The sequence below is a fragment of the Camelus dromedarius genome, chromosome 3, assembly GCF_036321535.1.
Source record: "Camelus dromedarius isolate mCamDro1 chromosome 3, mCamDro1.pat, whole genome shotgun sequence".
In the NCBI taxonomy this organism is placed as follows: domain Eukaryota; kingdom Metazoa; phylum Chordata; class Mammalia; order Artiodactyla; family Camelidae; genus Camelus; species Camelus dromedarius.
The window spans coordinates 95,440,724-95,465,682 of record NC_087438.1 but is presented as its reverse complement, the minus strand read 5'-3'; the positions used below and the strand labels follow the sequence as shown (position 1 = coordinate 95,465,682).

Below are 24,959 nucleotides of genomic sequence, written 5' to 3'. Positions count from 1 at the left end.
TCAGGTGCCTAGAAGTACACCTCTTGCAGTTGTATTTCTCTGTGTGTCTTCTATTGAGCAATCATTTCACCATTCATCAAGCCAGCTTCCCACCTAGTTTTTATAGATTATTCCTTGAGCCCTATTTTCATTAGCCATGTAGTCCCAAGTCAGTCCCAAGTCCCACTTTTCTAGCTGCCTTGAGCAGTTTCTTCTCTCCTTTAGCTAGAGGGAAGCTCATGATCAGAGGGGAAGTATCACGAGTTTGGAGTCAGGCAGATGTGGACTGCAGCCTTGGTTCTACTGCCGGCCTGCTGTAACCTCTGTACACCTTAGCATTCTCATCTGTAAAATGGGATAACTGTTGTCTCATGGACCCTTTTGTAGCACTTTTTATTCAGTTGTGGAACTGCCTCTTGATCTGCTTGTTCTTTGAGGCCAGAAACTATGCATCACATAAATAGAAGAGCTGTTAGCATATAATAGATGCTCATGAAATATCTGGTGATTAAATGTTGAATGAATGAATGGAAAGGGGGCGACACAGGCAGAGCATCAGTTACTAGCAAACACTGTACATGCAGGTTTGCTTCCCACTATAGTTGGGCTTGTCTTTAGCCCTATTTCCAAGCCTTATCTCACCTGTGCTGTCCCCAGTCTCACATCACCTGCATGGCAGAGATGATTGACAGACCGTGACATCATGGCTAGTCCATCTTTTTTCTTTTCCCTGCCTACCTTTCTGGTTCTCCTACTTTTCCTTCAAGCTAGGAGGCACCCTTCCTAGGAATTGCTCTCTACTGGAATGGGAGATTAGTTTTTATGATTAAGGTGTCCAAGCTGTAGAGCGGCAGTGGGTTAGGTGGCGTAAGCAGGGCGTTTTCTCACGTGAGCTGCGCTGATGCCTTAAACATTTCTGTGGGTCAAGGGTTAGTGCTGTTTTTATTCCAAAGACCTGGTGAGGTTTCATTAATCACAGTGAAGTTCTAGAATCCCAGCTTTAAATCAATGTTGTATTTAACAAGAAGTGAGCAGTCAGTTGTAACTTTTTTTGTAAACTTATGCAATTTAGTGCTTATGGAATTTATGTCTGGCAGATCAGCAGCTGAACATAATTTTAATTACACCTGTCACCCTCGGCCGCTTTCCCTCATTCTGTGCTAACCTTCTCAGAGTTGCAGTAGTTATGCTGCTGGATTTTGCTACTCAAAAGCCAAAGTTTGCTTTCTTGTCATTTAGGGAGCTTCCTGGCCCTTGAATTTCAGAGAGAAGCTACCTTATTAATATAAAGAGACTTAACAGGAAATACAAGCTGTTAGGTTGCGTATCTAAAGAAATCTCCTGTAGACTTCCTGAAATAGCAAGGGTTCGAATGTTAAAGTTAGCAAGGAATACTCTATTGGCATTTGCTAATTGGATCGGATTTCACCATGTAGCCTGCTATGGTTATGTGAATTTTACTACCTTTATTTGCATTGTGCTATAGAAGCATTTCCTGCTGACGACCCTCAGTGTATTCAAGGGGAGCAATCTTTTAAAAGAGCCAAATCAGCCATGTTCTTCATTTCTGTGAGCAGACAGGATGAAGGGACAGGGGATGAATACCACTTAGGATGACAAAGAATTGGCATTTTCTCTCCTGTGTGGTAATTAGGGTATTGAACATGTCTGGGCCCTACATTGCCGATGAAAGGTTATCTTCCTCGTTGTGCCTTCTCTCCATCAGTAGCCCAATTTGATTCTCATTTTCTAAGCTGTTCTAGGCACTGTCTGATATATGAGTCACACTTTTCATGTCAGTTATTTCGGGGCATGTGTTGTCTGCTGCAGACTTCAGAAGTACAGCCACTGTTAGCAGATCACACCCTGCCCTCAAACCCATCCCTGGTGGCTCCTGAGCAATGGCTACTGGTGTTTCTATTCCAGATGGCATTGCAGAGGCACACATTCCCTGGCCAGAGTCCAGTGTCTGCTCTCTGGTGGTGGCTGTTTGGGAGTAAAGACAGCTCTTCTGTTTTTACTGAGTTCTACTCTTTGCACTACCAAAATAAGGCACTTCCCTCCAGCTTAGTAACTAAGCACTGTCAATGCTTGTGAAGAATTTGCTATGTGCCAGGCAAGGTTCTAAGCACTCTGTGTTAAATCATTTAATTTAATTCTCATATTTCCCCTATGCAGTAGATAATACTTTTTTAAATTGAAGTACAGTCAGTTACAATGTGTCAATTTCTGGCATACAGCACAGTTTCCCAGTCATGCATATACATACATATATTTGTTTTCATATTCTTTTTCATTAAAGGTTATTACAAGATACTGAACATACTTCTCTGTGCTATACAAAAGAAACTTTTAAAATCTGTTTTTATATACAGTGGCTAACATTTGTGAATCTCAGACTCCCAAATTTATCCCTTCCAACCCCCTTTCCCTGGTAACCATAGGATTGTTTACTATATCTGCACATCTGTTTCTGTTCTGTAGTTGAGTTCATAGTGTCCTTTTTTTTTCTTTATCTTTTGGATTCCACATATGAATGATATCATATATTTTTCTTTCTCTTTCTGTCTTACTTCATTTAGAATGACGATTTGTAGGTCCATCTATGCTGCTGCAAATGGCATTATTTTATTCTTTTTATGGCTGAGTAGTATTCCATTGTATAAATATACCACAACTTTTTTATCCAGTCACCTGTTGATGGACATTTAGGTTGCTTCCATGGGGGTGCAGGTGTCATTTTGAAGTAGGGTTCCTTCTGGATATATGCCCAGGAGTCGGATTGCTGGGTCATATGGTAAGTCTATTTTTAGTCTTTTGAGGAATCTCCATAATGGCTGCACCAAACTACATTCCCACCAGCAGTGTAGGAGGGTTCCCTTTTCTCCACACCCTCTCCAGCAATTATCATTTGTGGACTTTTGAATGATGGCCATTCTGACTGGTGTGAGGTGACACCTCATTGTAGTCTTGATTTGCATTAAATGTTAAATGCTGTATTCTTAAGATTTTATGCTGCTGCACGTAGCTGGATTTCAATCACACTCACTTTTATATAGTATTCAACATTGTAAACAATAACATAATCTACTGTTTGATGGACATTTCATTTTTCCATTTTTCAAATCATAGACAGTGCTGGTATTAACATTCTTACACATGCCTCCGGGTATACATGTGCAAACGTTTCCCAAGGCATATACCTAGGAATGAAATTGTCAAGGTATAACAAATGCTTGCTTTCAACTTTATTAGAAATGCCAAATTGTGTCCTACAGTGATTGTTCTATTTATATTTGTACCATCAGCATATGAAAGTTTGGGTTCTGTTTTTGTTTTTTTTTTAATATTTGTCAACCTGATGCATATGAAGTGATGTCTTACTGTGATTTTTTTTTGGCATTTATAAATATCTCTTTTTGTATTTATTGTTCATTCTAGTTTTCTTGTTCAGTAAGTTCCTGTTCAGGCCTTTTGCTAATTTTTGTATTGAGCTGTCTTTTTCTTATTTATAGGAGTGTTCTTCTTCTATTCTGGATACTAACCTTTTTTCAGTTATATGCTCCAAGTATTCTCTTCCCAGGCTGTGAGCCCCCCTTTTTTTAAACTGTCTTTGTGGTGTCTTTTAATTCATAGAAATTGTTAATTTAATACTGCCTTTTTTTTTTTTTTTAACTTTTCCTATTGTTTGCACTTTTGGGTCTTAACCTAAAACTCCTTCTGTGCCTCGAGGTTGTAAATATATTCTATCATAGCTTCGTCTGAATGCTTTATACTGTTTTCTTTGATGTTTCAGTGTCCAGTACACATGGATTGACTTTTGTGTTGTTAAGTGCATGCATGATGAGGAAGACTGCTTTCCTGGTGATGTGAAGTCTTACCAATGTGTTTTGGCTCTTTATTTTCAGTAGCTCTTCTGCTCTAAGTTTTGGTAATTTTAAGAATTTTGATGTCAAAATTCCAATAATTCTGATACTATAGGTACGTCAGCTCTCTTAGTATGAGCCTAGGATATTTTTCTTTGCTCCTTCTGCATTCTGTCTTTTAGTCTTATTTGTCTATTAACAGCAAATAGCTGGGTTTTATTTTTCATTTTGTGTCAATCTTTATCTTAACTAAAGTATTCAACTCACATATACTTATGATAATTCCTTCCTCATTAATTATTTTGCCTTTTCCATGATTCTTTTTCTCTCCCTCTTACCTTCTTTTGGAATTTTTTTCCTATTTTTTAAATGTGGTCCGTAAGTTTTGAAGCTAGTCACTCTGTTTCTATTCTGTTCAAGATTAATCCAGAAATTTCTGACATCATACTGTATTCATCAGGATCTAAACTTGATCAGTATCTTTGCCTCCCCACTCTGCTCCCAGACGGTGTGAGGAAGAACCTTCGGGTACTTCCGCTCTGACATGCTGTTGTCGGTACGTGTTTGAGTTCTACATTCTTTGTACTTCCAAGATGTTATTGTTGGTTTATACTTATGGTTAATGTTTATTTAGTTTTACCCAAATATTTGCCTTTTTCTTTGCCCACCATCCCTCTCTGCACTTCAGAAGTTCTGTCGGGTAATTTTCCTTCTATCTATAGCATATTCTTCGGAAATTGTTACGATGAGGGTCTGTGGGTGGCAGTGTATCTCAGTTTTTGTCTCACAATGGCTTTGTTTTCTTGTTATTCTAAGAATAATCTGGGCAAATAGAAATTATTGAAGATACAAAAAACACTGAGTCACAATGATGTCATCACAATCTTGTTTATGACAGACAAAAATAAAAGTGAAAAACCTGTAGGTCCAATAGAAGGGGAGTGGTTTATCATACAGATACATCCACATGGCCTATTATACAATCATAAATGACCATATTTTAAAGGTAATGTGATGGCATAGGATCATGCTCAATAGCAATACTAAGTGAAAAAAGCGACATACTAAACTGTATGTACAGTACATACACGCTCACCATAAATACCCTAACAAAAGGCTGAGGGAAACGCAGCAAGAAGTGAAAATTCTTTGTTCCTCAGGTGTTGAAGTGCTGGGTGATTCTGATTTTCATTGTTCTACTTTTCAGTATTATACACACTTTCTGCAAAAACAAATATACATCTTCCTTGACTTATGATGGGCTTATGTCCTGATAAATCCATCATGAATTGAAAATGCATTTAATCCGCCTAACCTACCCAACATCATAGTTTAGCCTGGCTTACCTTAAATGTGCTCAGAACACTTACATTAGCCCACAGTGGGGCACAATCATCTAACACAAAGCCTATGTTATAATAAAACGTTGAACAGTGGAATAGCTCATGTAATTTACTGAGTACCGTACTGAAAGTGAAAAACCGGGTGGTTGTGTGGGCGCAGAATGGCTGTAGGCGTATCGGCTGGTTACCCTCATGACGGCGTGGCTGACTGGGTGCTATGCCTCACTGCCATGGCCGGCATCACGAGAGGGGATCGTGCCACATGTCACTTGCCCTGGAGGAGATCAGAACTCAAAATTTGAGGCATGGTTTCTACCAAATGCATATTGCTTCTGCACCCTCGTAAAGTCAAACAATTGTAAGTCGAACTATTGTAAGTTGAAGACTATCTATATAGCATTTATAATTAGGAACCAGTTATTTATTTAGAAATTAACCATAATCAAAATGATTTTCAAGATGGTTAGATCATTTATACTCACAGTCCACCCTGGCAGTGTGAGTAGCAATTTTATTTTTAATGTTTGCCAATTTTGTAAGTATACTCTAGTATTTCATTGTTATTTCCATTTATACTTTTTATTAGTATTGAAGTAGAATGCATTTTTATGTGTGTTTATTGGCCATTTGTATTTCTTTTCCCACTAGAGCATTTGTTTATAACCCTTTGTCGATTTTTCAATTACATTCTTAATGGTTTTCCTATTGATTTGAAAGAACTCTTTATATATTAAGAATATTGACCCTGCCTCTTTTCAGAGTGTTTTCCAACTTGTCTTTTAAATATCATTTATAATAACTTGGTTGTTTTTAATACTTCATTTTTAAAATTATTCAGGTATACATCTTGAAAAAAGGGATAGAAATAATTATAAATAAGGTGAAATATACATTCACAAAGATTCTGATATACCTTTGGGTAATTAGGGGAGAAAAATGAAATACAATATACCTCTAAAAGAAGTTGCACAAAAACATAAGGAAAGGAGGCAGAGTATTCCTTGAGAGTTTTTAACTGGCGGGAGGATAGGGGTGATTTGTCTCATCATATACCCCTCTCTGGACATACAGATATATTACATTGTATCTATATATTTAGTCGGCTGTCATAATACCTTCCTAAGGTTTGTGGTTATCCATGATTCCTATGAAGTACACTAGCGGGAGCAGACAAAGACAGAAAATAAAGGCAGCAGCAAACTACACTGTATGCAAGATAAAGGTTTATGCAGCTTAGAGCAGGAATTCACCCTATGATTTTTCCACTTTATACTGGTCGTCCTGAGGTTTGGACCTCAATCTGTTTCTTCATCTATATCACCTGAGTAGTCGTCACTGTTAGTCATGAAAAACCACAAAGTAACTCTTTTTTCTCTTCCAACCCAGGGCTTCTTAATCTTGTTGCTATTGACATTTTGGGTCATACAATTCTTTGCTGTGGGGGCGTCCTATGCATTTTAGGATGTTAGCAGCATCCTTGGCCTCTACCCACTAGGTGTTAGTAGTACTTTTGTGGTTGTGACAACCACAAGTGTCTCCAGATGTTACCAGATGTCCCTGGAGGGTAAAATTGGCCATGGCTGAAAACCACTATTCCAGGTTCAAGCCGACACAGGACAGTGAAAGCTCCAGGTTCCCTTCTAGGCTTTGGGGACTTTTAAGTTGGAGTCTGGGAGAGAGACGTCACACTGGAGTCTCCTCTGGCCCATATTCACTGTTTCACCCCCACCCCGGCGGGAGGCGCCTGCATCACGTGAACGGCAGGCATCCTCGTGAGCGCCCATCACAGGCCAGCTCAGCCAGAGCCCCTTTTCTCAGCCCTTTGTTCCTCCAGTCAGTGATGCCAACTAGGAGAACAGGGAGGGACACTGTGTCCGCCAGAGCCTGCTCTGTGGCCTCATGGACCTGCCGAGTCGGCAGGAGGAGCCCCAGCTCTCCACCTCCCCAGATGGACAGCCGACAGGATTGGTTCAACACTGGCACCCAAAACTAAGCCCCTCATTCCTCGTCTCCCCATAGGTCCTCCTCAGAGCAGTCTCCCAATGCTGTCTTCATGGGGTTACACTGGGCTGGTACTTCTGGTCCTTTATTCTTTAAATTATGGCACACAGCTGAGTCCTGGGCAGCCTCATTGGGTCCCCAGGCCATCCCTCCTTGACCTAACTTTTAACGCCAAAGTTGGTTAGTTGGTTTCCCTCCAGAAGTCGAAAAAATGTACCAGTCTCCTGTGGTCAGAACCATGTGAGACCTAGGTACCTCCCTCCTGTTACAGCTGGTAGGGGCTGGCGGGCATCAAGCTGACCTAGCTGATTGTCCCAAGGCCTTACAAGCTGAGGTTTGCTTTTTGGTATGAGACCGTTTTCTACAGATTTCTAAGTCTGCTTGTTTTGGGTACACATTTGAATTCGAACGTAACAAAGGTATCAGCTTGCAGACGCCTCGCTCGGGACGAGCCCTGGGTGAGCAAGCCCAGGAGCGGGCGCTGTCGGGCGCTGGACTTGCCGACGCCCCCCACGCGCTGTGCTCGTGCTTGAGGCTTTGCGTGACCTTCGTTTAGTGCCCTTCCTGACAGAGTGTGAGGTGGAAGCACTATTTTGCCCATGTGCACGAGTGCCATCTCAGAGGTCACAGGAGAGCCCGGTGGCTCCTTAGTGATGCTCACGTCTGCCGAGGACCCAGGACAGGAATGCACATGTGTTGGCTAGTGGTCTGGTTGTGCAAGGCCGGGAGGCCTTGTCGCCAAGGGGCACCTGCATCCTGTGTCCACACCCTCACCTGCCCCAGCTTCTCCCCCTTTCAGCAGCGGTGGCCTGCCGGACTCTAGCCACTTCATTCCAAGGAACCTTCAGACACCAAATCCTGGGTCCAGAACGTGGATGCTCTGTTTCCTTCCCTCCACACCCCTCTACCTGGTGAGACCCCCTTCAGAGCCTCGTGTCGTCAGGCTCGACGTCATGTTCTCCAGTGCCAGGCCCTTCTGAAACAGTATCCTGACCTGGTGGCATGAAGAAACAGTCCCCCCGGGTGTCTCCTCCTCCCCTGACCCCCAGAAGCAGGGCCCATACACATGGCCCAGAATAAATCTGGCAACTTGTGGGTATGTGACTGCGGAAGTGGGGTCTGTTACATACACGTGCGTACCGTGACTCAGCAGATCGCCTTTGTCTTCCTGTTGAGACCCGGCAAGGGGGTGACAGCGTCAGAAGCAGGACCGCTTAGGGCCCTGACTGCTTTTCCAGCAGGTCTGGGAGAGGAGACTCGGGATGGAAAGGTACCCAGATGTGAGAGTGAGGGTTCCCGACACCAGCATCTGAATCCCTGCTCTGCTCTTTAAGCAGCACACAGATTTCTCTTTCCCAAGACGAATGTGATAACCACGCTACAAACTCTTCTCCACAGCTACTTAAGCAGCCTCTTGGGAAAAGTCAAAAAATGAGTCTTTAAGAATGCACTTTTACCCCAAGACTGTGAATCAGCTCCAGCCTAATTTCTCAGGATAAGAATCATCTGTCTTGGGGACGTCACCTCCACACCACTTGGCCTTTGTCTTTATCCCTTGCCAGCTGTCTTGGGGAGACCCTCCCTGCATCCTGAATAACTCCCGTCAGAGAAATGGGTGGTTTCTGCAGGAGTCAAGGGGGGTTTTCACATAATTACACAGGATTTAAAAAGGAAAACAAACTAAAGAAAAGATGATGTATTCTGACCCTCTCAGGACTATGTTCCTGTCAGGGTTTTTATATCCCTTGGGACAGAAAATTGGATTAATGAGTCTTAGCTATGTACATATTCCATGATGGGTGATAAGCTTTGGCACACAGACACAGAAAGCTCAGGGACCTCAGAGGGTCCTTCCCTCTCTTTCTTGGGCACTTAGTCTGGACACTGAGGTTTAACTAGCTGAAAAATTATGTCTGAGGCCACATTTCTAATAAGACCCCAAATCTCAATGTCCTGAGACCCCCACCCAGGGACTCCAAGGACATATGTGTGGACCTGAATGTCTTCACTCCACCTCATCACTGGGGACCACATGGCCAAGTAATATTGGGTTCAGCAGGGATCCCATATAATCAGAGCCATTGCTTCTGCCCCACTGCACATGATGCCACTGGATCAGGCCACCACTGTCTCCCCCAGCTGCCCCTCTCTGAGTAGTATGCAGTCTTTCTAATATGGCTTCGAACAGAAAGTAGACCACTCAGCGCTGACACTGGTGTCAACAGCAGCAGCACTGGGGGAAAAATAAAAGCATTTCACGCATCACAAAGTTTTCGGACCTGAGATGATGTCTCCAGGTCCAGGTGTCCCATGTGTAAAAGGAGCAAGAATGTTTCTTCTTTTTTTACTTAAATTCTTAAAGTACGGGGGCACACTGAGAGGAAGCAATTAATTAGTGTCATAGGTGTTCGAGAAAGGGAATTCCTGGGAGGGAAAGGTTGGCCCAAGGTCTATGAATAAATTGTAGAGATGAAGAAATAACACAGGCAAACATTTTCCAAACTGGGCTCTTCGGAGCTGCTAGATGTTAATTATGTCACACACACAGACAGAGACACACAGACACACAGACACACACACACACACAAAGTGTTTTGTGACCATAAAGATTTGGAATCCTCCAGGCTAAATTTAAACTCTCTTTAACATGAGACTCTGCAGTGCAAGTCACCAAATGCATTTCTCCATGAAACTCTTTTCTAGAAATATCCATGCACTCCGAACTCTGGGAAATGCCGCTCTGATCTCCAGCAATCGAGCCTAACTGGACTGTTTTTATCTTAGGTCTGAAAAACGGCTTTTTAAAACTCACAGAATAATGGGTATTTGTTCAATGCAGACACTTAGACAACCTCAAGGGGCAAGGGGGAAACAGCCGTGTAGGGCCTCCCGCGCAGACCCGTCCTCAGCCTTTTGTGCATTTTCCCGCCTCTGACCCTTTGCCTCTGTCTCTCTCACTCACTCCGCGTGTCCACACTACGCATTTCGTGTGACAGAAGTGGAATCCATCCATAAGTACTTTTGTATTATTCTTTTTTTCACTTAATTTATTGTACACCTTTTTATGTCATGATATCGTTTCTTCTCACACTTTTTAACGCCTTCTCGGTTTTCTGGCATATTAATGAGCCATAATCCAGTCCTTCTCACTGGACATTTGCTTGTCAGTTGGTGTGTGTCTGTGTATGTGTGGTAACCATTGCAGTTGTAATGATACAACTAAATCTTTGTAGCCATCTGTGCTTGCTTGACTTAAGTCTCATAAAATCTGCTAATCGGCCATACTTTCCACTGTGCATTTTTCATCCTGAGACAGAGACCGAATTAGACCCAACTCTTGGGCCAGAGGTACTACATCTCTAATTATTAGATTAACTCTCTTGCCACCTCCTGGCTGAGAGTACAGGAACAGAATCAGACAGCCATGATACAAACCCTGACCCTGCTGTTTGACGTTCACTGACCTTGAATAGTTAATGTGACTTCTCCACGCCTCAGTCTCCATGCTATAAAGCAGTAATGATACGGGTACCTTCCTCGTAGAGTTCTTGCGAGGATGTACAAGTCTATCACTGGGAACGGTGTGTGTCTAGGGGGAAGATCTGGGGGGAAGGGGAAGTGTTGGGTACCAGAGGCCAGCATGACTTCTGCCTGTCCAGGATGCTTCCTCCTGATTCTTCCTCTTCCGTCAGTGGGGACCTCTTTTCAAGTGGGAAGAATGCAGCACACAGCAGGACTGACATGGCTGTGGCTGTGACCTGAACGGGACTGCCAGCTCTACCCTTTATTAGCTTGTCCTGAGATGTGGTGTTACAGCCTGGGAAATGGATATTAATGAAACTCCCTACCTCGTAGAGAGTTGCAGTGATGATTCAGTGAGATCGTGTTTGTGTGGTTAGTGCCTGTCATATCGCTCACAAGCACTCACTGGCAGCCAGAAAAGAAGTCACTTAACCTCCCTAACCTATTTCTACAGTAAGAAAGAAGTAATAATGACGACTGTGATGAATTATCACCAGGACTGAATGAAAAAAGATGAAGGCAAGATGCCAGCATGGTTCCTGGCCACAGCAGGGGTTTAATACGTGGTAGCTCTTGGGACACACTATTACCGCTGGTGTTAGTACTGAGGAAAGCGATGCAGCCAAGCTGCACCGACGCCCCTGTCTCTCACAGTCAACAGCTGGCTGTTCAGGCTCTGCAGGTCAGCGAGTCCCTTGGATGCACTGCTTGTGGACCAACGTAGCACCTATGCTTGGGTCTGTAGGCTGGAAATCCTCAGGGTCAGGCACTCTGACCTGCCCTGTCCAGGAGTTCTGAGTCCACAGCATGGCTTGAAGGTTGCCCTTTGTGATGTGATACTTGTAATTAAAATTTCAGCGCAATTAACTACTGATGAGGTCCTAGAAGGGACTGAGGCCGCAGGTCTTAGTGGAGAATAGCAAACATCATCGATTGCAGGGAGGCTTTAACTGTTGCAGTGTTTTTTCAGCGAAAGGTAGACCTAGAATTCTTTCTCTAAGCCCAAGGAGAAAAACATATGCTGGGAAATTGTGTGAAACATGAGGAGTCACAGTGGAATTGAGTTTGAAATGTACAACCTCATCACACCATAAATTCAATCTCAAAGCATGTTATGGGCTGTAATTTTCTGAAGTCCTTAGAGACACCTTAACATCACTTAAAATTAGACCTATTCAAACTCTGCTTTTGCCTACCCTCTACTCCACAGTGTAAATCACCGTTTTCCACTTGTATTTGAGTTCAACTCTTCTTACAAACCAATAACTCTATTCCTTTCAGAATGGCTCTACTGCACTGAAGCTTCCTTGGAAGGTACCTTTGTTTTCTTCAATGCTCTGAAGTGTGAAGTCGACGTAATTTGCTAAATGTATCATGTTTACATATGCATAAGCCAGCTACCTCCAAATCACCTCTCCTGCCTGCATTATTGGCTGAATGCTTAAAGAAAATGAAGCTTAATTTTCTGTGAGCAGCATTCCATGGTTTCCAAATAAGCTTGCAGAGACACAGATAAACTAAATTACTTAGTGGTGACTATCCAGACAGGAATGAGAAGCCAGTGCTAAAACAAGCCAGGTCTAGGGGGTCATCCCAGCATCCTGCTGTCACAGTATGCAAAGCAACAGAAAAATGAGATCCCAGGGACCCCTGGCCGCTGCCAGGCTGGCTGAGGTGTCAGCAGGGTGGGTTGGCGCTCATCTGTCAGCCCGTGGGCCTGATTTCAGCTTGTAGGATCCTAAACTCCGAGTTGTCAGACTTTCTGGTAATTCCTTTCCTTGGGCAGGGGGAGTCAGTGTGATGTCTGTGGTGGGAGAATCATGCCATCCTTCCAGTAAGTGAGTTGGCATGGATGGAGGGAAGAGGCTGGCTTGGAATCATCTGGTCCTGGGTTCAGATGTCGGCTTTGGTCTTCACATGTGTGAGGCGAGAATGGGCAAGGCCCCAACTTGTCTAGAACTTGGTATCCTCACATGTGAAGGAGAGGCCACAGGATCACCCTCCTAGGACTCCTGAGGCTTCATTAAGACTATGTGTTCTTATATAGTTGGAATCATAGAGTCGGGGACACAAGTATCTCTTCCTGCCTCTTTCCCCACTCAAGCCCAGTCTTTTGACTGAAGTTACTTGTCTTGAGGGTGGATATAATGCTCCCCCTCATCCTCAAAGACATGTGCTGGTCACTTTTTTTTTTTGACTGAAGTGTAGTTGATTTACAATGTGTTAGTTTCAGGTATACAGCAAAGTGATTGAGACACTCAGACACAGACACACACACACTCTCTCTCTCTCTCTCTTTCAGATTCTTTTCCATTATACGTTACTACAAGATATTGAATATAGTTCCCTGTGCTCTACAGTAGATCCTTGTTGTCCTTGTTTAGCTGTTTTATATACAGTAGTGTATATCTGCTAATCCCAAACTCCTAGTTTATCCCTCCCTCTCCGTTCCTCTTTGCTAAGTGTAAATTTATTTCTCTGTCTGTGAGTCTATTTGTGGTGTGTAAATAAGTTCATTTGTATCGTTTTTTTCAGATTCCACATGTAAGTGACATCAGATGGTATTTGTCTTTCTCTGTCTGACTTACTTCACTTAATAGGATCATCTCTAGGTCCATCCATATTGCTGCAAATGGCATTATTTCATTCTTTTTTTATAGTTAAGTAATATTCCACCATCTATGTATACAATAACTTCTTTATCCAGTCATCTATCAGTGGACATTTATGCTGCTTCCATGTCTTGGCTATTGTAAATAGTGCTGCCATGAACATTAGGGTGCAGGTGTCTTTTCGAGTTAAGAGTTTCTCCAGATAAATGCCCAGGATTGCTGGGCATGGGATTGCTGGATCACATGGCTGCTCTATTTTCAGTTTTTTAAGGAATCTCCATACTGTTCTCCATAGTGGCTGCACCAATTCACATTGCCACCAACAGTGTAGGATGGTTCCCTTTTTTGCATACCCTCTCCAGCATTTATTATTTGTAGACTTTTTAATGATGGCCATTCTGGCTGGTATGATACCTCATTGTAGTTTTGATTTGTATTTCTCTAATAATAAGTGATATTGAGCATCTTTTCATGTGCCTGTTGGCCATCTGTAAGTCTTCCTTGGAGAAATGGTTATTTAGGTCTTCTGCCTATTTTTTTAATGGATTATCTTTGATATTAAGTTATATGAGTTATTTGTGTATTTTGGAAATTAATCCATTGTTGCTCACATCGTTTGCAAATATTTTCTCCCATTCTATAGGTTATCTTTTGTTTATGGTTTCCTTTGCTGTGCAAAACCTTGTAAGTTTAATTAGGTCCCATTTGTTTATTTTTGCTTTTATTTCCATTACTATAGGAGATGGATCCAAAAAATACTACTGCAATTTATGTCAAAGAGTGTTCTGCCTGTGTACTAGCACAAAACTCTGAAAACTGTAAGATGCTGATGAAAGAAATTTAGTATGACACAGAGAATAAGATACACCAGGTCCTTGAACTGGAAGAATCAATACTATTAAAATGACCATACTATCCAAGGATTCTGTGCAATCCTTATCAAATTACCAATGGCATTTTTCACAGAACTGGATTTTCTAAAATCATATCATCTGCAGTGACTGTTTTTCTTCTTCTTTAACAATTTGGGTTCCTTTTATTTCTTTTTCTTCTCTGATTGCTGTGGTTAGGACCTCCAAAACTATGTTGAATGGAAGTGGTGAGAGTGGGCATCCTTGTCATGTTCTCAAGCTTAGAGGAACTGCCTTCAACGCTTCACCATTGAGTATGATGTTTATTGGGTCGCTCATATATGGCCTTTATTATGTTGAGGTATGTTCCCTCTATGCCCACTTTCTGGAGAGTTGGTTTTTTTTTTTTTTATCATAAATGGATGTTGAATTATATCAAAAGATTTTTCTGCATCTATTGAGATGATCATCTGATTTTTACTCTTTAATTTGTTACTGTGGTGTATCACATTAACAGATTTGCAGATTTTGAAATATCCTTGCATCCCTGGGATAAATCCCACTTGATCATGGTGTGTGATCCTTTTAATGCATTGTTGGATTCTATTTGTAGTATTTTGTTAAGGATTTTTGCATCTATGGTCATAAGTGATATTGGCCTGTGATTTTCTTTCCTTTTTTTTGGTGATATTTTTGTCTCAGTTTAGTATGAGGGTGATAGTGGCCTCATATAATGATTTTGGAAGTGTTCCTTACTTTGTAATTTTTTGGAATACATTCAGAAGGATAGGTGTTAACTCTTCTATAAATGTTTCAGAGAACTCACCTGTGAAGCAGTCTGGTCCTGGACATTTGTATGTTGGGAGTTTTTAAATTACTAATTCAATTTCAGTACTGGTAGTTGGCCTGTTCATATTTTCTGTTTCTTTCTGGTTCAGTCTTGGGAGATCGTACCCTTCTGAGAATTTATCCATTTCTTCTAGGTTGTCCATTTTATTGGGGGTATAGTTACTTGTAGTAGCCTCTTACGATCCATTGTATTTCTGTGGTGTCAGTTGTAACTTTTTTACTTCTGATTTTGTTGGTTTGAACCCTGTCCCTTTTTTTCTTGATGAGTCTGACCAACGGTTTGTAAATTTCATTTGTCTTCAGAGAACCAGCTTTTAGTTTCATTGATCTTTCCTTCTTTTTTTTAAAGTCTCTATTTCATTTATTTCTGCTCTGATCTTTCTTTCTTTCCTTCTCCTCACTTTGTGTTTTGGTTAATCTTTCTCTGGTTGCTTTAGGTGTAAGGTTAGGTTGTTTAGTTGAGATTTTTCTTATTTACTGAGGTGAGCTTGGATCACTATAAAATTACCTCTTAGAACTGCATTTGCTGCATCCCATAGGTTTTGGATTGTCGTATTTTCATTTTGACTTGTGTCTAGGTATTTTTTTAATTTATTCTTTGATTTCTTTTGTGATCCATTGGTTGTTTAGTAGCATATTGGTTAGCCTCCACATGTTTGTGTTTTTTGCATTTTTTTTCTTGGTAGTTGATTTCTAATTTCATAGTGTTGTGTTTGGAAAAGATTCTGGATATTATTTCAGTTTTCTTAAATTTACTGAGACTTACTTTGTGGCCCAGCATGTGATTTATCTTAAAGAATGTTCTGTGTGCACTTGAAAGGAATCTGTATTCTGTTGCTTTCATATGGAATCCTCTATAAGTTATCAGTAAAGTCTAATGTGTCATTTAAGGTCTGTTTCCTTATTGATTTCTGTCTGGATGATCTGTCAATTGATGTAAATGGAGTGTTAAAGTCCCACACTATTATTGTGTTACTGTCAGTTTCTCCCTTTATGTCTGTTAACATATACCTTATATATTGAGGGGCTCCTATATTGGGTGCATATGTATTTACAGTTTTATCTTCTTGAGTTGATCCCTTGATGATTATGCAGTGTCCTTCTTTGTGTCTTGTAACAGTCTTTATTTTAAAGTTTATGTTGTCTGATGTAAGTATTGTTACTCTGACTTTCTTTTGATTTTGATTTGTGTACAGTACCTTTTCCATCCCCTTACCTTCGGTCCATATGTCTCTAGATCTGAAGTGAGCCTCTTGTAGTCAGCAAATATATGAGTCTTATTTTTGTACCCATTCAGCCAGTCTGTGTCTTTTGATTGGAGCATTAATTTGTTTACATTTAAGGCAATTATTGATATATATGTTCTTACTGCCATTTTGTTAATAGATTTGGATTTGTTTTAGTACGTCTTTTTTCCCCCTTCTTTTGTTTCTTTTCTTTTGATTTGGTGACTCTCTTTAGTGTTATGTTTAGATTCTTTTTTCTTTTTTGTTTGTTCATCTATTACAGATTTTTGGTTTGTGGTCACCAAGAGGTTTTTGTATAGCAGTCTGTGATTGTTTTAAGTTACTGATCTGTTAATTTCAAATGCATTTTAAATACCCTGCAATGGTACTTTCCTCCTCTCACGATTACTGTTTTTTGATAGCATTTTTTACTTCTAATTGTTTTATCTCTTAATTGATTATTGTGGACAGATGGGTTTACTATTTTTGTCTTTTAACCTCCTTACCAGTTGGTGTGTGGATGGTTTCCTACCTTTACTGTATGTTTGCCTTTACCAGTAAGCTTTCCCCCAAATTTTGTAATTTTCTTGTTTCTAGATGTGGCCTTTTCTTTTCCACCTAAAGAAGTTCCCTTAGCATTTGTTGTAGAGCTAGTCTGGTGGTGCTGAAGTCTTTTAGCTTTTGCTTATCTGTAGAGCTTTTCATTTCTCTGTCAGATCTGAATGAGAGCGTTGCTGAGCAGAATATTCTTGGTTCTAGGTTTTTCCCTTTCATCACTTTAAATATATCATGCCACTCCATTTTTGGCCTGTAGAGTTTCTGCTGGAAAATCAGAAAACTCTCATAGGGTTAATCCTGTATGGGACTCTCTCTGCTTCCTGGACTCGAGTGATTATTTCCTTTTCCCTGGTTAGGGAAGTTTTCAGCTATTATCTCTTGAAATAAGTATTTTTCAAAGTCCTTTCTCTCTCTCTTTTCCTTCTGGGACCCTTATAATGCAAATATTAGTATGTTTGATGTTGTCCCGAAGATCTCTTAACTCTCCTGATTTCTTTTCATTTTTTTCTGTTCTGCAGCAGTCATTTCCACTACTCTGTCTTACAGCTCTCTGATCCATTCTTCTGCCTCATTTAGGCTATGACTGATTCCTTCTAGTGTATTTTTCATTTCAGTTATTGTATTCTTCAACTCTTGATTGTTCTTTGTATTTTCTTCTTTTCTTTGTTAAAAACTTCTAACTTCTCACTCTGTGCATCCACTCTTCTCCTGAGATCTTTTATCTTTCCGATCATTACTCTGAACTCTTTCTCAGGTGGACTGCCTATCTCCATGTCACTTACTAATTCTTCTGGGATTTTATTTTGTTCCTTTGTCTGAAACATTCCTCTGCTACCTCATTTTGTTTAAATTTCAATTTGTATTTTTATATACGTAGTAGGTTAGTTACGTTTCTCAACCTTGGAGAAGTAGCCATCTGTAAGAGACGTCCTCTGTGCCCCAGCAGTGCACTCCCCTCTCATCACCCAAGGGCCAGGTGCTAGCTGGTCCTGGAGTAGGGTCTAGCCTGCATTTGCATACCTGTTTGGCTGGCTGCAGGATCATAGTTTTCTTGCTTTTGGTATCTGCCCCCTGGTGGGTAGCGCTGGTCTAGAGGTTTGTGCAGGCTTCCTGTGGTAGGGGCAGGTGCCTGGCCACTGGTGGTTGTGGCTGGGTCTTGGCCCTTGGTGGGGCCAAGTCTAGGGGCACGTCTAGAGGCAGCTGTGGGCTCAGGAATTCTTTACGATTCTGTCTGCTGATGGGTGGGGATGTGTCCCCTCCCAGTTAGTTATTTGACCTGAGGTGTCCCAGGCTGTTGAGTGGCACCAGGTCTTGGAGCTAATGGCCGAAACAAGATGTTAGCTTCCAGGAGAGTTCATGCAGATGACTTCTCCCCAGTATGTCTGACACCAATTTCTGTGTCCACAGTGTGAGCCATAGCCATCCCCCTCCCCCAGAAGAACCTCCAAAACCAGCAAGTAGGTCTGGCCCAGGCTATTATGAAATTACTACTTTTGCCTTTGGTCCCAGTGAGTATGAGATTTTGTGTGCATTCCTTAAGAGTCAAGTCTCTATTTCCCCCAGTCCTATGGAACTCCAGCAGTTAAGCCCCATTGGCCTTCAAAGCAAATACTCTAGGGGCTCTTCTTTGTGGTGCCAGACCTCCTGTCTGGGGAGCCTGATGTGGGGCTCAGAACTCTAACTCCTGTGGGAGGGCCTCTGCAACAGAATTATTCTCCAGTTCGGGGGTCACCTGCCCAGGGGTTATGGGATTTGATTATATCACAAGTCCACCCCTTTTACCCATCTTGTTGTGGTTCCTTCTTTATCCATGCCAGTCACTTTCTTTCTTACTCTCCTCACCATATTTATGCTTGGTACTTACATGGTGACCAGAGCAGTGTTTTCACTTAGCTCAGAATATTCAGATTATTTTCTTTGTGCCTTCTGCAAATACATACCAGTGCCTACTTTTGACCAGACACTCTGCCAGGAACTGAGGGTTAAATACAGATGTGACTGTTAGAGAATCCTTGCAGCATTGGCTCAGAGTCCAGAAAAGATGACAGGTTGTGACACAGCACAGAAAAGCAGAAGCGGAATTCTAAATATAGGGCTCTGGGGATACCCCATGAGGGGACAGTCCAGTCTTCGTGGGTGGGTACAGAGAGGATTCCATAGATGAACACATATTTCAATGGAGCCTGCTCTCCAGAAAAGAACATTCTGGGAGAGAAATCAGCTCAGGTCTTTGTCGTTAAAATTCCACCAATTCAGTGAAAGGAAAACATTGTCCTTTTACAAATAAGGAGAGGGGAGACTGAACACCAGGCAAGGACCATGTCTTAATCAAATCTGCATCCCCAGAGTGTCTGACTCAGGGAGTGCTGGAATTGAATTTAGACCTGCCCAAGGTCACAAGGCAGGATGGAGAGCAGCACACAGATCGTGTTGATTAAAAAATCCACGTTTAGGGACTATTTTTTCCCTTTGGATTAAAAAGACAAATGTTAGCGTGTGGCATTAGAACTGAAGGAGAGGTGCAAAGTATTCTGAGTTACACAAGTCACAGGCCTCTTGAGGTCCTATCACTGGAACTTTTTCCCACCTCGCGGTTACCACTCTGCCTTGCATTTGTTCATTCATTTGTTCTTTCATTCAACAAACCTGAACCACCACCTGTGTGGGTTCCACCTTGAGCTCAGTGCTGGGGACAGAACTGAGTGAGAGAGACACAGGGAGCACATGACTTCAGGAGACGAATCAGGAAAAAAAGCTTAATTTTTCAAAGAGTTGTGCATTCACATCACAATGCAACCAGAAAGTATTAAAAGGAATACAGGAATTCTTTCCATTACTGTCCCATCTCCCTGCAAAACAGAGTTCATTATTATTAGCTGTCTGCATGTCTTTGAAGAGGTTCTTGCTGCATACAGAAGTAAACACAAATACAAATTCTTACTTCCCCTATCTTTAATAGAGATGGTAGCATATGATACACACTGTTCTGCACTTTGCTTTTTTTAACCTCATATATCTTAGAGATCCTTACATATCATACAAATAGCTGTGAAGTTTTCCATTGGGCAGATGTACTGTGATCGATTTAACCAAGGACATTGGAATCATTTCCAGCCTTTTGCTATTTCAAATACTGCTATAACAGATAGCTCTATATATGTTGTTTCAAATGCATGAATGTTCATATTTGTAGATTATAGTCCTAGAGTGTAATTCTGGAGTCAAAACATCTAGCAACCTTTCTGAATCACTTTGTAGCTGTTATGTCTCTTATAATCTGTATGCAGTTAGTTTCCAAGACCCAATTTGAAAATAAAATTTTACTCTTTTAAAGGATGAATTTTAACACATTTAGATGTATTGATATAAAAATTATGTTTGGTCCTATCAGCTCTGTTATTTGTTTGTTTTCCTTTCCACTGTGTGCTCTATTTCCTTTGTGTGGGGGAGGGCAAGTGTGTGTATAATTCTTCTGATATTCAGGAATGTTCTCTTTCAAAGGCAATGAAGTAAATATTCTCTGTTCACTTCCTTTTTTTCTCTTTCCCTCCCTTTCTTCTATCACTTAATAATAGTTAATATAATTATTCTCTTAGCTTACCTTTGTTCTGTAAAATATATTCAATCTTCTGTTAACTTGATTTGTCATCTTTTGATGTTTTTATGACCCTAAGAGGCAACCAGCAAGTTTGGTCTGCCTTGTATCTTTTTCCCCTTCACCTCCTTTTTTTTTTTTTTTTTTGTATCATTTATTCATTATCAGGGCATGTATCATTGCATTCTTATCTGTCACTCTAATTTACAGGTTTGTTCATTCCTAAATATGTGTATTTCCCAAGTCATCTCCATGGGTGGGTCCAATGAGCCCCCTCATAGCCCCTCTGAAGGGCTCAGGAGAACAGTATTCCCCGAGTCACTGCAGGTTCAAAACTGGTTTTCTGTATATTTGTTATTGGAAGGTAAGCTCAGGTGGATAGAAAAGCCTTGGTTCAACTTTGTTTTCTTGACTATCTTCTACATATTGCTCTACTGGATTCTGGCTTTGGATATTGCTGTTCTGAAATCTGAGGGTTGCCTTCTTTTTTTCTCATAAGTTACTTGGCTATCTTTTCTGCTACTAAGTCCCCTCTTCTTTATTTTTGCAATCCAGTAACTTCATTAGGATGGATCTTAGTATCGACGATTCTAGGTCAATTTGCCCTGGCTAATACTGTGCCTTTTCAATATGTAGGTTCAGTTCTTCTTTTATTTCAGGAATGGTTTAACAAATTGTATTTGAAACATATGTCCCATTTCTTTTGTTTCTTCAGACGCTCCAATTATGCACATGTAGGATTTCCTCTGCCTCCTCTCTGTGGCTGTCATCTTCTCTCAAATCATTTGTAATTCCTTATTTCCTTTCCATGTTGTTCACTCTTCTCACTCTGGCATCTTCTCTTACTGGGTTTCCCATAGTGTCTGTCCTCAATTGTGTTTCCTCCAGTTCGGGTTAATTTTTGTGATGATTTTGGTTTTTCTTTCTAATTCTTCTCTGGAACCTGAATGCTCACGTGCTGTCTCCTCTGTTGTCTCTTCATCTCTGTTGTCTCTTCATCTCTCCTCTGAGTCTTCTGTGTACTACGTTATTGTCTTTCTTCATAAGTGACTGTTTTATCTTAATTTGTGGTGTTATACTCGGTCTGTATTTTCACCTTCTCCATTCTTCTGCCGAATATTTTGTGGTGAGTTTTATTCTGCTGCTCTTTTCCATAATTTAGATAGATATGGTTATCAATATGACATCTTTTTAAAAAACATATTATTGGAATAAGTTAGACTTTAATGGCCTACCTATTCAAAATGGAGTCCTGTGGATGGAGGGGGGAAACCTGTTCAGTTTTGTAGCCGTCACAGTCCAAAACCACTCTGCTTCAGTGAGTCACCAGTGACAGATGGCTTCCTGCTAAAATGGCTGCTCTGTGTTGTCAATCTTCTCCATTTCTCTGAAACAGATCAGGCCCAAGTAGGTTTTTATCATTAGCTGTCTCTGTTTCTCTTGCTGTCTCAAAGGTGCACTTTGGAGTGCCTCTTGCCTATAAGGAGTAACAATTCTGCGAGCATTTTCTGAGACATGCCCCTAGGCCACTGCACTTCCCCTGCTTTCTTATTGGTTCTTCTGCCTGTGTAGCTTGTGCCCTGTTCTTTCCTCAGATGCCTTAGCTGAACAGGAAATGTTGGTCTGTCACTTCAGGAGGAGTCCTTCACCCATCAGACACATATTTGTGGTACTTTTTTATTGGTCCACCTGGACATTTTACTTCCACCCGGGTGGCTTCTGCTGTTGTTCAAAGCTAGGGATCGTACCTCGGTTCTAGTTTTACTGGAAATGGAATTTCTATCTTTCCTGTTTACACTGTTGATTATATATGGTACTTAGGAAGACGGAAACTGCTAGTTGGGTCTTGCTGCCTTGTCAGATACTAGATCTCTAAACAGGGAATTTTGATCAAATCTATAGACGTGTTTCTAGAAATAGTAATAGCTCCTGTTTCATCTTTGTGCCGGTCATGAGGAACTCTCTGAGCCCAGAGGAGGTCTCTTGAGACTTGGATACCATCTTCTTTTTATGTCAAGCCACTACACCCATTCATGCCCTAAGGTCCAGGGTGGACGCAAATTTAGAGTGAGTTGTACAACCTGAAGGGTGAGAATAGTGAGTCAAACGTTGCACCTAGCAGGATTTGGAAGATCTTAAGACACTCTTCATGGTCTCAGGAGGCAGCTCTTCCTTAGACACTGCTTCGCTTACCCTGATCTATCACTTTGTCCATGAGAAGCATGAGAGTGAAGATGCCAGGCTGTGGCTGCTCCAGGCATCTCCAGGATTATTCTGTTCCAGTTGAGGGTTTTCAACTCCAGCTCCAACCTCTCCCCTGTATCGGAGACTCCAGCACCCTGGAGGGACTGCTGGGCCTTTGTCACAAGAAGGGAGTGGTGCTACCATCCTTCCAGACACTGTCACTCTTGACCAGGATGGGGAGAAGTTGTGGGGAGGAACTGAGAGGAGCTCATGGTTTTCTGCATTTGGGCTAAATCCACTCCCGGTTCCCAACCTAATCTGTGAATGAAAGTGTGTCGACATCCCCCCCTCACCTGCAAATTAAAGAGGCCACCCCAGGTTCTGTACACATACCGGGCCATTAGGATCAGATCTCCATCCCAAGCTTGGAAGTCAAGGTCTTCGACGAATCCTTTGTGGCATCCTGTCCCATTAAATAACAGTAAAGTTTATTTCATATTTCAAGGAAAAAACATACATGCAGGTATTGGTGCTTTAGGTATTGAAAAACACAGAAACTGAAATTACATTTAATAATGCCCAGATTTGGACACTGAATTTGAACAGATTAAACTGGACACAGATCACCAGTTATGAATGGAGACTCATATGTACCTTCAAAATATGTTTTCTGTTACTGTAACCTCATGCAGATATAGGCTTGGGCATCAGTCCTGGAATAGTCAGTGTTAACTAGTCAGAAAACAGTCTTTGGAATGTATGTAAGCATTTATGTAATGTGCAATATAATGGAGTATCTTTAAGCAAATATACAGAAGATTTTATATATACATACACATCTATGTATGTTTGATTTTTATATATGTTTATGATTTAGAATTAGAGCTAATCAGGCTAAAGCCGGTGTGTTTAATTTGAGCAGAGCTAATTTAAATATAAATCAGCTGTAAAAACCAAACAGTCACTTCATTCAAATTGGCTTCCTCATTATTTCTAAGACCTGCCTGGAATGTCTTCTCCTCTTCAAAGTCCTCCCTGCACAGGCGTCTCAGCTCAAGTCCTGCCTCCTTCTGGAAGCCTCCCCTGACTGTCATCAGCCATTTGTGCTCCTATATTAACAAAACACTAAGTGACTTGCAGACACGGAGCCTGCCTCTCTGCAGTGGGATGACCCATGCAGGCACTGGCACCACCAACCCTGCCCCTTTGCCAGGGCTCTGCCCACCCATGGTGCTCTCAGAAGTCCAGGTGGAGGCTACATCCCATACCTTGTCCTAAAGCACCTGTCACTGCTATTTTAGGTGAGAACAGGAGTTGTCATCTCTCCAATTTAGTCTTTATTAGTTGAGGACCTGGGAAGTCTGGTTGGCTATGAAATCCTTCAGTAAATCTGCAGGTTGTGATGCTGTTTCCCGCAGCACTGCTGCTTATCTATTCTAGGTTTCCCATGTAGGGAAGTGCTTACCCACTGCCTGGGAAACACAAGTAACACCAAAGTTTGCATTTGTAACCAATATTTTGTGTATTCAATATTTTTTTTTAACCCTGGAGTGTGGAAAATCTGTGGATTTTTTCAGCAGCTTTAACAGCTTATTTCATCGAGCTAACTTCCCTGCTCCTAGATTATTCAGGAGGAAGAAATAAGTGTGACTCCACTAATGCACATTTACAAATGTTGCACAAATTCTAAATGTGTTTCTTTTTCCAGATGAAGGATTATCATTAGAATCAAGAGAAACATTAAGGTCTCCTGAAATCAGGTTACTAAGAATAGTCTTAATGGGTTTATTGGGGAAATTTATCCATCTTTTCTTGTAGGTTGTACCATCACTTACTTTAACTCATCTTCCTCCCAGTTTAATGTCAGTATTTTAAGCTCTTTCAAAGACTGCTTTCTCAGAAGGACTTTACTAGCGAGCTCCTGAATAATGGTGCCCTAATTCCTTTGCTCATGACTGCTTTTACATAAAACGATGCATTCTCTAAGGATAAGAGAACATGCATATATACTGATGTTTTAGGCACTGAAAAGGAAAAACTGGAATTACATGTAATAACACAATTTAATTTGAGCAGGCATAACCTGGCTCAAATCTTTGTTAGATGATCTCCAATTAGAAATGGGGATTCACCTTGTATATGCTTTAAAAATCCCATCATGAAGCCCAGATTGTGTTCTCTGTCACTAAAACTGCTGTAGCCGGGAGCTTACCTCAGCTTCCCAAGGGTAAGTGGTACCAGCCCTTGAAACTCCTCAGAAGAGAACCAGCTGCCTGCTGGTTTTTGAAAGTTTCATCTTCTCATGAAATCCTTACCACAATCCCATGAGGTTGATACTGCTGATATACCATTTATAGACGAAAGCCAGAAGCT

The 24,959-nt window shown here is 41.3% G+C and overlaps 1 protein-coding gene across 1 annotated transcript in view; it reads left to right on the top strand.

Annotated features, from left to right (window-relative positions):
* Positions 1-24,959, top strand: part of SPOCK1 (SPARC (osteonectin), cwcv and kazal like domains proteoglycan 1) — a 470,147-nt gene that overhangs the window by 421,236 nt on the left and 23,952 nt on the right. The gene's annotated exons all lie outside the window — the stretch shown is intronic.